We start from the raw sequence: 12,812 nt of genomic DNA on the forward strand, positions 1-12,812 counted from the left end.
ACTGAGGGACATAAACCTGAAAATTGGCAAACCACTTTTACTGCATCTTTGTGCTAAAATAAAAAAACAAACAACCAACCCTGACACATTTTGGTCCCTTCCCTCTCCTTCCTCTCTGCCTTCCCTTTCCCTCATCACAATGAGAAAAGAAAACCTTAAGCTTTGCTAAGAGTTAAATAACATCTTAATAGAGAAAAAACCAGACATTCTCCCATTTGAAATGTACGGCAATTGTTTTCTGCATTTGTCTAGAGGTCTTACCTAAAATATAGACTATCCAAGAAGAGGTTTCTAGGGATAAAATAGCTCTCATTGTTACATACTCCTCAAAAGTTATTTCTTCAAATGATATAAAATATTTTGCCTCTCATTTATTCTGTTCTTTTTCAATAAATCAAATATGAGAGCTTTGTTGAAGATAATGTTCAGTGGAGCTCTTGTAACCGTTTTCTGTCAGCTATGTTGTGTCTGGGTAGTTATGTACATTTCTGTGGTGTAGAAACATGCAGGGATCTTTTTTTTACAGGGACAAAATGTTTAAAAGAATGGAGATATTTGAATTTTTATAGGAATGTCAAAAAAAGAATATTTGTGGTTTTAATAATTCATTGTTTTCGTGTACTTTTTAGTTTCAGGTTGTAAAACAGAAGTTTGTTTGCAGATTGCAGAGTTTCTACAAATGCTTTTCAAGTGATCTGAAGTTGTCATCTGTCTGACAAAGATATTTTGTTTGAGATATTCATCATTTTGTGACGTTTGTGTTTTGTTTACACTGCTTCAGTAATTCACTTCTGGGACTAAAACTTGCTTTTGAGGTTTAGGCACACTGCAGGATGCCAAAAAAGCATCAGATTCTTCTGTATTTGAAAGCTTTTGGGCCATCAAGAGATCAAAAGCTGCCAGAATCAAACCTGAGATCTGCCATTATAAATAAGGCACTGACAATTCTTATTGTGAGAGGTCGTCCCAGGGGTGAAAGAAGCAAAGAGAAATGAATTGCCCTGACTTTTTCCTAAGAAAAATCTGGCTATGCAATGGTATCTTTCTTTAGGAAACTTATGTGTATATTATAAAATGGAGTCTGCCATAACATATTCTGGTGCTGAAATAACCATTTTGGCTCAATTAAAAATCTATTCAGATTAAAGTAAAACCTAAAATCCCAGTGGGGTCAGTAATACCAAATCCTTGGGACCAGAGCTGACCTGGTTTTGAGCAATAATTTACTCTGCTAACCTTGTATTTATATACAGAAATTTATGGAATGCAAAGTAAACATTTTTATAAGCCTCAAAACAGATCTTTTCAATTTACCAGACCATTTGCCTGGTTTACATTTCATGCATATATAAAAGATCATAATTTTTTACCAATTCTAATGTATAACACAAGCCTCAGCAAAAGTAACTAACTACAGTAATTCAACATAGTTACCAGGGGTTATGTTTGTAATGATGCTCTTTCTTTTCCCAGCTGTGTTTTAACAGAGTTTTTTTAAAATAATAAACATACTGTTAATGTGATTAAACCCTTGAAGCTATTTACAAAAGACTTCATATATGTTTATATGTGAATGCTTTTCCATTCTTCTGCTTGTTTGCTGCTGGTAAAGACATAATGCAAAACTCCTGTAGTTATCACATTGAAACTCAGCAATAAGATCATCCAAGCAAACGTCTACAACAATGTTATTTCAAAACGATCTATAAGAATTGTTCAATAAAGAAAATGTTCCTTATATGTATAATTCAGCTTTATCTTTATTGATTTGTTCATATTTTTAATAGGTTTTAGAATTGTCAGTGTTCTAGTAAAATATCCTATAATCTGGTTTATTGTTAGGGTAATAGAGTTACAAACTTGGACAAAATTTTAATCTATCCTGCAAGGCTGTTGTTTTTCTTTTTTTCTGTAGGCATGCTTTTTAAAGTCAATTCCTTGAGGGGGAAAAGGCTCAAAGCATGAGCTCTGAGGAACAATATGGGAAGAAGAATTGTTCTTTTCAAAAGAGGGGACATGACTGCCACTCATTTTTTGGAAGATGGGCATTTTTTAACATGGTAAAATGGTCATATTTTTATGTCAGCATTTCAGATGAACTTCCATGGTATAGACAAATCAACAACACTATTAAAACTGCCTGTTTACATTAGGAAATCACAAGTGCTGCTCGATGTGAGAGGTCTGTTTGTGTCCAGACTGCTCTGAGGCTGTGCAGAGCTGGCATTGTCACCCCTGGAAGGAAGGTCCCCATCTCGGGGAGCCTTTGGTGGCAAAGTTGCAGTCAGTGCCATCACAGAGCATGGATGACTCAGCTCTCCCACTCTGGGGATCTCAGCAGCTGGGGTGAGGGTGTGCTATTTGGATTTCTTTGATTTATGCCAAGGAAATCCCTAATGATCCAGAACTAGGGCAGTGCTAAGCCGCGTATTTCACCCTCTTGAGACACACAGCGCGCTGCTCTTGCAGCTGACATCCCAAATCTGAATCACCATTTCATTTCTCACAGTCACATTTACAGCTTCAGTCTTTATTCCTGGCATATCTGAAATTCCTGTTGAATCCAGTGTCAAGCACATAAGGGCCACAGAAAAGCATCCTCCCATGCAATGGGAATTTGTGTTTTGGTGACAGAGCACTGTTTCAATTTTGTGGGAAACTCATTATTTTTTAAGGTCATATTAGCATTTTTTATTTATTGGAAGGCTTCTTCTCCTGCCACTGCACACACTTTTTTTTTTGTTTGTATTTTCCTGCCTCCCTTGTAATAAGTGGGTTCCTTCCCCTCCCCAGGCTTGGCCACCAAAATAGCATTTGCAGACTTCTGCCTCTGTGATCTGTGGCTATGGGCTGCCTGTCACAGCAGTGTTCATGAGGTGATGGAACTGTAAAAATAAGTAAAATCAAGGGAAAGCTTGTCATATGCATTGCAGGAAAGACAGGTGTAAGCTGCATTAGTGTTGTGAAAAGGACAGGGCTTAAATGATACTCTGGGAAATGAGAGATGATCAGCTGTGATCACTTCGTAAGGGAACTGAGGAATGTCTTGGATCTTTGATTACAAATTTATTTTTGCTAATAATTTGTATCTTCTGCTGTTATGATTTTAAAATTCTAGGAAATCTGAAAGGAATTATATTTACATATGGTTTCCAAAAAAACTCTTGAGTCTTTTCCAAAATGAAAAAATTGAACAACATAAAGTGTGAAAGATCTTTTTGCAGCATTACGGTTAATATTGAGATGTTGTATTAAATACTGTGTTATGGGAAGCAATGTTATCAATTTCCACATTTCCCCAGAAGGGTTTTCTGCAACTTTGAGTATTCCATCAATCTGGCATATTAAAGAGTGCAGAATTTACCTGTTAAAATGCACAGAGCATTCATAGTAGCCTCATAGCAGCCTGCTGTTCCTGTTGCTTTGCAGAAGAATAACCAACCATTTAGAGATGATGTTTTCTCTGCCAAGAGGGCAATTCACAGCAGATTTCTACTCTACCTTTTGGAAGTGATATGAAGGAAAACCAAATCTGCATCATATTGGAAGGGGCTTTGGCTATACATGATACAATTTATTTGGAAAGATGTTCAGCACTGTACCATATTTATATCTTTTTGGAGTCTCTTTTTTTGATGGAAAATTACCAGAATTTATGCAGAGGCTTGCTTGGGATCTGAGCAATGTTTCTTATAACTCAATATAATATAATAATTTCAGCAAAGTACCAAATACTCAGTACTTCAAAGCCAATAAAGAGGAGCGATCCATTTTCAAATTCCTTTTATTCATACAGCAGATTGATTTACATAAACTAACAAAACAATATTACACTTAAAGTTGATCTGTAACAGTAATAAAAACGTTGCTGCATCCCAAAGCTGCAGAAACGTCACTTCCAATCTGCAGTGATCACTTACTAAGGATAAATCGTGCCTATGGGATTTTTGGCAAACCCAGCATCTTTCTCCCATAATGCTAGGCTGCCTTAAATCCTGAATCAGAAATCCACCCATATTCAGCAAGAAAGTGTGAATGTTTGCTTAACTTTAAGCCTCTAGGAACACTTAAAGTGGGGCTAAATATTTATGTGTTTGAGAGTTTTTCTGAATACAAATGCATTTTTATCCACCTTTAAAGCTCAGGCAGGACAAGATGAAGTTTTACCTTTGGCATTTGAAAGCAAAAGGACATGACTGACTGGACTGCAGTTACACTGCTCACCCAGTCATGAAGCTTTGCCATTGCTGGGCTTTTTTTTTCCCTTTCCAGTGCCAGGGAGGAATGGCAGAGTGGAATGACACCTCTGTCACAGCACAGGGCATGTTGCTTTAAGACACTTAACTTTCCTGTTGAAATCCTCCCTGCTCCTTTGTTTAGCTGCTCTGTTCACCATGCTGCCAAAACATGTTTATTCCACATGCTGTGGATCACCTTTGCAAACAGAGATCAGCATTTGAATCTAACATCCAGCATTTCAGCTTCAGAAGGTGATTTTCAAAGCTTTGAGTACAATTCGTATATCCCCTTACTATTAGGGTTGGTTAAGGCAGTTCTGAGGTCTTATTCTAAATGTCAAATAGGTACACAAAAAATAGCAGGAATTAGATCAGATTTCCTCCTACTTACCCTTGGGTTTTCTTTTGAAGCACAAAACTTTGAATAGTCTGTTAGTACATGAGTTAGGCTCTTGGAGTAGAATTCTAAGCAGTGGAAATTGAAAATACAAGAAATAGTGCTGAAGTACTGTAGAAATCATGACCATTTTTTTTTCAAATCGATACTGCAAGCTCCTGGTTGTCAATGCTGAGATTCCAATGTACACTAACACATCGATTATATTTTCTTATAGAAGATTATATTTTCTTATGGAAATCGGTGAATTGTGTGAGTGTTGAAGTATTGCAAAAGGGTTCAGCTAGAAAGAGCAGGAAAAAAAAGTATTTTAACCCTGATTTAGAAATAGAAGGGATTATTAATTTTGCAAAAGAAAATGAGAGGGTGCATTCTATAACAATATCCCTTATTTTCATGAAATTGATAGCATATAGTTTATATTTTCCCTCAAAAAGAAAGGGATTTTTTTTCATCAGCGCTGCAGCTACTCCAGTAAGGATCCAATTCAAATTCTGTCTAAATATAAAGGAGCTGTACAATATGGGAGACCTTTATTCTATTACTATTCAGAGCCATGCATGGAAGAACATAGAAGGTTCAAAGGTTTCATTGTAATAGCAACTAAAATGCTTGAATTAAAGAAAATAAAGGGAAAACTAAGGACCTCCATGAATAACCTGGACACAAAGCCCATCTGTGCTTAGTTACTGGAGAGGTAAATAGAGAGGGTTTACGTTTGCAAGGCTGTGATTCCAGGAACACAACCAAGACCAGCAGCAGTAACAACCAGGGGTTGTACACATCAAAATGTCATTGTTTTGTAACCCATCAGAGAACACTGAGGCAAATACATTGGTGATGGTTTTGAGCTATCCCATATATCCTTTCTTGCCTTCTGTGTGTTATCATCTCCTTCTTTTCCCCCACAGAATTTTCCCACAAGCTCCAGACAAACATTAGCTTTTAACTGTGAAAAATGCCAGCTGCAAAAATACAAAGTAAACAATTGCTGGAAAAGCTTCATCCAAATCTCTCCCTTAACAGGGCTTTCTTTATCTTCCTCACAAGAACCTACACTTGAAAAGGCTTTTTCATTCTCATCTTCCAGCCTGGGTATCAGATGGATTTCTGCCTTTGTGTTTGCATGCTATTTAAATTGTGATTATTACCTTCTGTGTGTTTAGGGGCTGAGCAAAATCATGATCCATACAAATAGCAGTGCCACTCTGTCATCGTTAGTGCCACTCTCCCCTGCTGCTGGCAGTATTTTGGGTGAGAGTGTCTGTTCAGCACTCCACCTGCGTGCTTTAAGCTCTGCATCACTTTGGTGTCCATCATTAGGGTCTAATTTGGTGGTAGGTGTATCCCCTGCTGGTAAGAGAGGCTATAATTCTGGATCATGAGCTGATTTGCACTTTATCAGGGGCCCAGAAAAGCAGTGTGTGCAGAGTGAGTAGGATGCTCCCACATGGACTCAGTGCCACTTCATGCTCTGCTCTTCAGGACACGCTATATGCCAGTGCTCATAAACATGGGCTTTTTGTCCTTACCATAGTTCCTGTAACAAGGATGTGGTGACTTTTTCTAGCCCTTTCCCCTTTTCCAGACTGACCTCATTGTTTTGAAGCCTCCTGTGGGCTCTGCACCATGAAGGGGATTTGGGCTAGAAACCTTTCATTGCTAGCACTATCTTTTTGTACCACCAAGATGTTATTATTATTATAACTATTTCAGATCCCACAAAACTTTGCAGCATTCCTTCTCACTGGCTAGATAATTTCTATTAGGAAAAGGAAAATGTAAGTCTTTTCAGCTGCTTCCTCTTGAGGGATGTAAGATATCCGCAAATTTTGCTAACACGTTCCAGAACAGCCAGCTGTTACTATCCACCTGCAGCCATAATATTGATTGAAAAGAATATGGAACCTAAACATGGATAGCTTCTGTAATTATGTAGAACGAGTTTAATACATGATGCTACTTCAAATGTCATCTGGCAGTGGCTGGAATGTGGCATGGAATGTATTAGGAAATCATTTAGCTGGTTTTGAAAGTCTCAGAGAAAGACCATGCACTGTTTTCTTCTATTACTGATTCCTGAAAATATTTGTGGATATGGAGGAAGGCAGTGATGAGACCAACAGGGCTCAGGCACCTGTCAGTTGTCAGATAAAAAGTTCCTCACACATTCCTGCAGCTCTGCAATTTCCTAGTAATGGAACTAGAAGCGACTCTTTTGCCAAAACCTGCATATATATGAAAAGATAGAAAATAATGAAAGTGCCTTTTTTTCCCCCCAAGCTGATTAAATAAAGATGCCTTTGTTATTTTTGCAAATATTTTGACCTTTTGCTACAAAGACTAGGGAAAAAAAATGGCAAGAAGGTTTCAGCTTCAAACCTGTTTTAAATAACTCTGTAGCCTGGTTATATGCCCTGTCAGAACTTGTGCTATTTTCTTTTTGATGAATCAACACAATCCAATATATGTCTTGTGACACATTTGCAATTCTATTGGAGATTTTGGCCCAAGGGAGCAGGGAACAGGAGTCACTCTAATTACACAACTGCTGGCTTTCCAAATGGGCATTTCTGAGTTTTCACTTGAAAGTTTCAGATTATTGATGTTCAGATGAAATGCTAAAACAGAACACTGACTTATGATGGCAAGAGAACAATACTGTTATTCTGTTCAATAAAAATGCTGTTTTTCCAAGAAAAGTTGAATGGGAAAACTTGGAGTTTTCGAGTCCAACGGGTCAGGCAGAGAAGCCAGGTTAGTGGTCAGTCCACAGCATGGCATTAACCAGGGAGTAGCAGTTCCTCTGCAAATCCTTTTGAACACTTTCTGCTGGAAGATGGTCTTCTTCAGTTTCCCCTGCCATAAAACTTAGTGAGGTAATAGTGAAATTCCAAATGGGGAAAGAACACTGCCTTGCACAGGTCTTACACCTCCTGTGGCTCTATGCCTAAGCATATTAGTTTGAGGGTAAAGAACTGCCAGAAAGGACAGATATCCAGGCAAATGCCTAAAATAGTACTTATTTTTAAAAGAATTTTTTGTCATTAACACACAGTTAAACCTCATTACCTGAAAAACGCTAATACAGCTTAAGGGTGCTGGGCTAGCATCAAACCCAAGAATATCTCCAATCCACAGACAAATACCACAATAAAGGCTAAGCTAATGTTAGTTAGCAAGCAGTATATCAGAGGTCTTGCTGTATTAAAATCCTTTGAGTCTCATTTTAATGTCGCTCTTCGCAACATCCCAGACTTGAGCATTCCTCTCTTTCAAGTAACTAAGTGAAGATCTCTACCAAGGGAAAACCCCCAATAATTCACAATCTGTAATGCATTTGCTGCGTCACTTTCCTAAAATTTCATTGTGTTGTAAAGACTCAACGGTTTCCAGTTAACAAGACACAGGTGCAGCAGATGAGCGAGGCTGGTGGAGCTCTCCGTGGTCCCCAGCATCCTCCTCCTGCCGTAAGTGAGTAGTTATGTTCCCCTCCTGAGCATCAGCAGCTTTTGAAAGCTCCTTAGCTGAAGAGAAAAAGGCTAAATGCTATCAATATTAAAAACTTTTCCATTTGAAAGGACAAGTGTTCCTACAAAGGGAAAAGGAAGGCATGGGTTATTTTAAAATGCTAGCAGTAATGAATGATTTAAATTTGAAAAGGTCAGAAAAACGCGATTTGTAAGATCTCATTGGGGATTTTGCAGACCTGACTGCTATATTACTTGTTTTCTTCAGCATTGATAACAGTTGCAGGTGACACTTTTTTCTTTCCATTTTGAAGGCCCTCCAGTGTAATTTATTTTTGTACAGCTTTGTGTAAGATGCTTTGTCAGAAAAGATCCTAAAGGCCTTCTGACTCAAATACTGAAAGGCAGCACTTTTTTTGGTGGGCAGGCAGCAATCCCATGTCGTCTGTTTCTCACATTCATAAATGGTGTCTCAAAATCTCACAAGTCATGGGGTTGGCTCATTTTTCTTTCTTTGTGTTTCTTTCTCTCCTCCTGAAGTAGATCTGGCCTTTCAAGGGATGAAAACTTACATCTTTAGTTTTTTTAAAAATGGAAGGAAGGAAAGGATGACCAAGATTCTTGTCAATGCAAGAACTTGACTCAGAAAAAGTGTTTTGTGATTCAGGAATTCACAAAACACAGTAATATCTAAAGAATCTACAGGAGAGGAAATCAAGCTATCAAGCAGCAAACAAGGCAGAGCCCCATGGTATCCAACACCTTTGGATCTTTAATGTTCATTCAGAGCACAAGAGCTCAGACTTAATTTTAGCTGAATGGTTTTACTATTAATACTTAGTGCCCAGTTCAAATCAAACAATTGGTCCCTAGGTACTTTGGTAGCTCCTAGTGAACTTTGTATCATACTTGTAGCATTCAGCATTGCCCACTGAATTGAAATTATTATGCTATTAAATATATTATATAATTGTAAATATTTAATATATATATATTACATCAATATTAAGAAGGCCTGACACTTCCTACTGCAAACCCTATTTTCAGTTAGTTAAAACTTCTCATACTTGTAATGATTTGACACAAAATTTTCCATGCCAGGTGTCTGCCTCAGGCAGAATTTTCTGGTGTTCTATGGCGTGTTTATTTTACTTTTTTTCTTTTAATGTCAGCCAGAGCTGCGCAGTTATTTCTGTGAGAACCCAGTGAGGGAAAACCGTGCAAAATAAACCTAGGAGCCTTTTTGAAGGGACCTAGTCCTGGGGGAAGGCACTTAACCTTTGTCAAAGGTGTGACTTTCTTTTGGAAACCTGCTGCAGTTGGAAAACCTGCTGGGAGTTGGGTGAACCCTGAGCTCCCACCGCCCTCTTGGAGCCTGATGTTCAATAAAACCATCTGCACTCAGTGCCTTCAGCTCCAAACCAAAACCACCCTGCTGTGTGCTTTCCTCCCAAAAGGCTAGCAGCTCCTTCCAGCTCCAGTCAGGAAAACTGATGGCAGTAAGCAAAAATCTGTGACATATTTCAGCCATCTTTCCCTCTTGTGTTTGTGGTTCATCTTTACCTTGCTCATGTTAAACACACTGAGCATCCCTAATATCTGTTTGCATTTTTCATCCCTGAAAAAGTCTGTGAAGGACTGTAGGGAAAAGTAAACATAATCTGTAAATTTTAAGGTTAAAGGCAGGACCAAGCTTTTCCTTTGTTTTCTGTCCTAATGGTTTTAGCAGCAAGATACCTTTAAATTCAAACTTACTGCACATTTTATGGGAAGAGGACCTCCATCTTCTTCTCTCAGTGGGCAGAACTCACCTGCCTTGTCTCATATTCCCCAACATCTGTCTGGCATCTGGCAGCCCAAGCACAGAGCCTGAGACTGCAGCAGTTTTCTTCCCTCATGCTGTGAAGCCACAGCACATCCTGGTTCATCCCCCAAGAGCATGGTTTGACTTGGTGCTGTCCCAAGAGGCTTTTCTGCACTGTGCCTCTTCCACCTACCCAGAAGTTCCAGATTAGTTCATCAGAATAATGCAACAGATTTAAATTTTACCCTAAATCTGAAATGAAAGGACAGAATTATAATTTCTGGTACAACATCGGTTTGAATATTGCTTCTTTTAGTGGTATTCATATACTCCAAAGTACCTGACAAGTATTTTTATTGTAAAAATTTGTGTCATTTTTCCTCTGCATTGATACTCTGGAGACTAGAGAAATTTCTAGGGAATTTTAAGTATGTTTAATCTAGTTTTGTTTTCTTAACTTGACATTCCCTTAATTCTTAAGTACTCATTTTTGAGTATCTCAATTATATTGGTTATTAGATGATACTCTTGTACATCTCTACAATTCATATAACTGCTCAGAATAGTGATAATTTTCTTGCAAAAAAGTGTTTTAATGTGCAGAGTTTGTATCTAGTCCTTTTGTTCTTTACAGTGCATAACCAGTGTGTTAAAGGATATCAGTATAGACAGAAATAAGACTAAAAACTAGATTTTTTCAGCAAAACTTTGATTGCTGTATCACAGTTGTTCATGATAGCATTCAGTTCAAAGCTGTTTGCATACCTTATTGAGCAAGCTGCATATTTTTCCAGTGTGTGTATCCAGTGTGTATCCTGTAGTCATTACATTTTTGCACACTCCACTGGCTGAGCTGCATGGACTATTTTAACTATCACCAGGAATACTTGACGGAGTTCAGCTGCTCATTTGAGTGCTTCGGTTTGTGTGCTTTATTACTTCAGTGGTGTGTGTTGATAAAGTTCTGTTCTGGGCTGTTAAATTTTTGGTTCTGCCAATCTCCCTCCGTGCCATGCTGGGAGAATTGCACGCATTGCTAACTGCTCGCTCCGCGGTGAGCAGGAGTGCTCGAAATGCTATAATCTGCAGTGTTTTGTTAAATGAGCTGCATATTTTTGTTTTTATATACATTGCTTACCCAGTTGTGTACATTTGCCCAACTCATTATACAAAATAAGCTTGATTGGAATAAGAACATTCTCTACCAGCTGTCTGCTCTGAGTCAGTATGTAACAAAATTAGCAACTTTCCCTTTCCAACAGTGACATGATTGCATCCAAAGTTTAAGGCAATTGGTTTGGAGATCTTGTTTGTTTCATTCACTCCATGCAAACATCAAGATTAACCAACCAATTTGTTGCAACTTAATTTGTTTTCAAAAATATGAACAGAGTTAAGTAACAGAGGAAAATCTGAGCATTCTAATACTAAGGGAAATGCTTCTATGTAGAGCATAAGGCCTAAATATCATTCTCTAACTTGAAACATAAGAAGATGGAGAATAACTAGAGACCTTCAAAGGTGGATATTTCATCAGATAAACAATATCCTAAATACTTAAAATTGCAAACATAACATTCTGTAAATTAGGTGCATTTTTTCATCAAGAGTTATAAAAATAAGTTCATCTCATGACCACTAGAAAATCCCAAAATACATGAAAACTCTTATGCAGGGATATGTCGTTTCCTCACTACCTTTGCTGCAAAATTCAATTGCCATCTTCAAGAAAGCAATTTTCTCAACTTGATAATTTTTCATGTCAGTTCTAGTCAAACTTGCAGGTTATTTTTAGATTTTGTTTGACTGATTTGCAGAATTTGCACACATAGAAGTGTGTGCTCCCATTCACAAAATCTTCAGCACTACCTTACCTCAAAAAAACTTGCTTAATTCTTCTTGGGTACAGAGCTACTTAGGGCTATGCAGCTTACCTTCCTACCTATGTGGAAGGATAAATGTGCCTAGTTCCTGTTTGTGTCCCACTGCTGATTCCTTTCTCTTTAATCTTACCACTCCCTGTTTCCTGAGCAGACTGCATGGAAAGTCCAGATTTGCTTTTGCAGTTTTACATATGAAAGCTTAATTGATCTTACTGTTTTAGTCAAAAATTCTTTGATTTTAAGCAGTGATCATTCAGTTCTCAGGCTTCTCATGGGCCACTATGTAAGAGTGCAAACAATACAATAGCTTGTTTAAAAAAAAAAAAGTGTGATATAATTTTTTGTGGTCTGTCTTTGTGGCTAGCACAGGCTTTTCCCATGAGAATTTTCTTGTGTTTTATAAATAAAGATAAAGTTTGGATGTCATTGGAACAGTGTCCCAGAACTTGGATGGTGCAGGCCTGGCCAATCAGGCCTGGGGGAAGGCTTCTGACTGACCAATCTGGGTGACTTTTGAAAACTCTATATATATGATGAAATCAAAACAATAAAGGTCATTCCTTCTTGCCACTGAGAACTGGTGCCTTCATTACTCTGCTAGCTGCTCAACAGCGACATGTCTTCACTTCTACCTTTGAATAATGAAGGTAGAGAGGTAGAAATTTAATACATCAGTATATTGTGGTTTGCTTTATAAAAATTAATTTAGTATTCATATTTTGGTTTTTTGGTGTACGTTAATGTTGGGTATCAAAAGAGTACAGCAAATGAGAGATACTGCATTTACCATCTGAAAAGTCAATGTACTACTTGAGATGAGCTAGATCCAATTTAGACTTTCTCAACAGAGGCAGAATAAGTAATTTTGTATGAAATGACTTGGAGCAGACAGATGGTAAAGAAAAAGGTTTTGTCTCTGATTTCTCTTGTCTTCCCCCTGCATTAATTTGCTTTCAGTATCACTCCATTACCCTTAAAGATCTAAATTTTGCTCTTCCCTTGACCTGTTAAATATCACTT

General features: G+C 37.8%; 1 protein-coding gene across 2 annotated transcripts in view; it reads left to right on the forward strand.

Moving 5' to 3' along the window:
• BEND5 (BEN domain containing 5) overlaps nt 1–12,812 on the forward strand; it is an 860,026-nt gene that overhangs the window by 197,195 nt on the left and 650,019 nt on the right. The gene's annotated exons all lie outside the window — the stretch shown is intronic.

This window comes from Lichenostomus cassidix, chromosome 8 (genome assembly GCF_008360975.1).
Source record: "Lichenostomus cassidix isolate B80296 chromosome 8, HeHo_3.0, whole genome shotgun sequence".
Taxonomy (NCBI): domain Eukaryota; kingdom Metazoa; phylum Chordata; class Aves; order Passeriformes; family Meliphagidae; genus Lichenostomus; species Lichenostomus cassidix.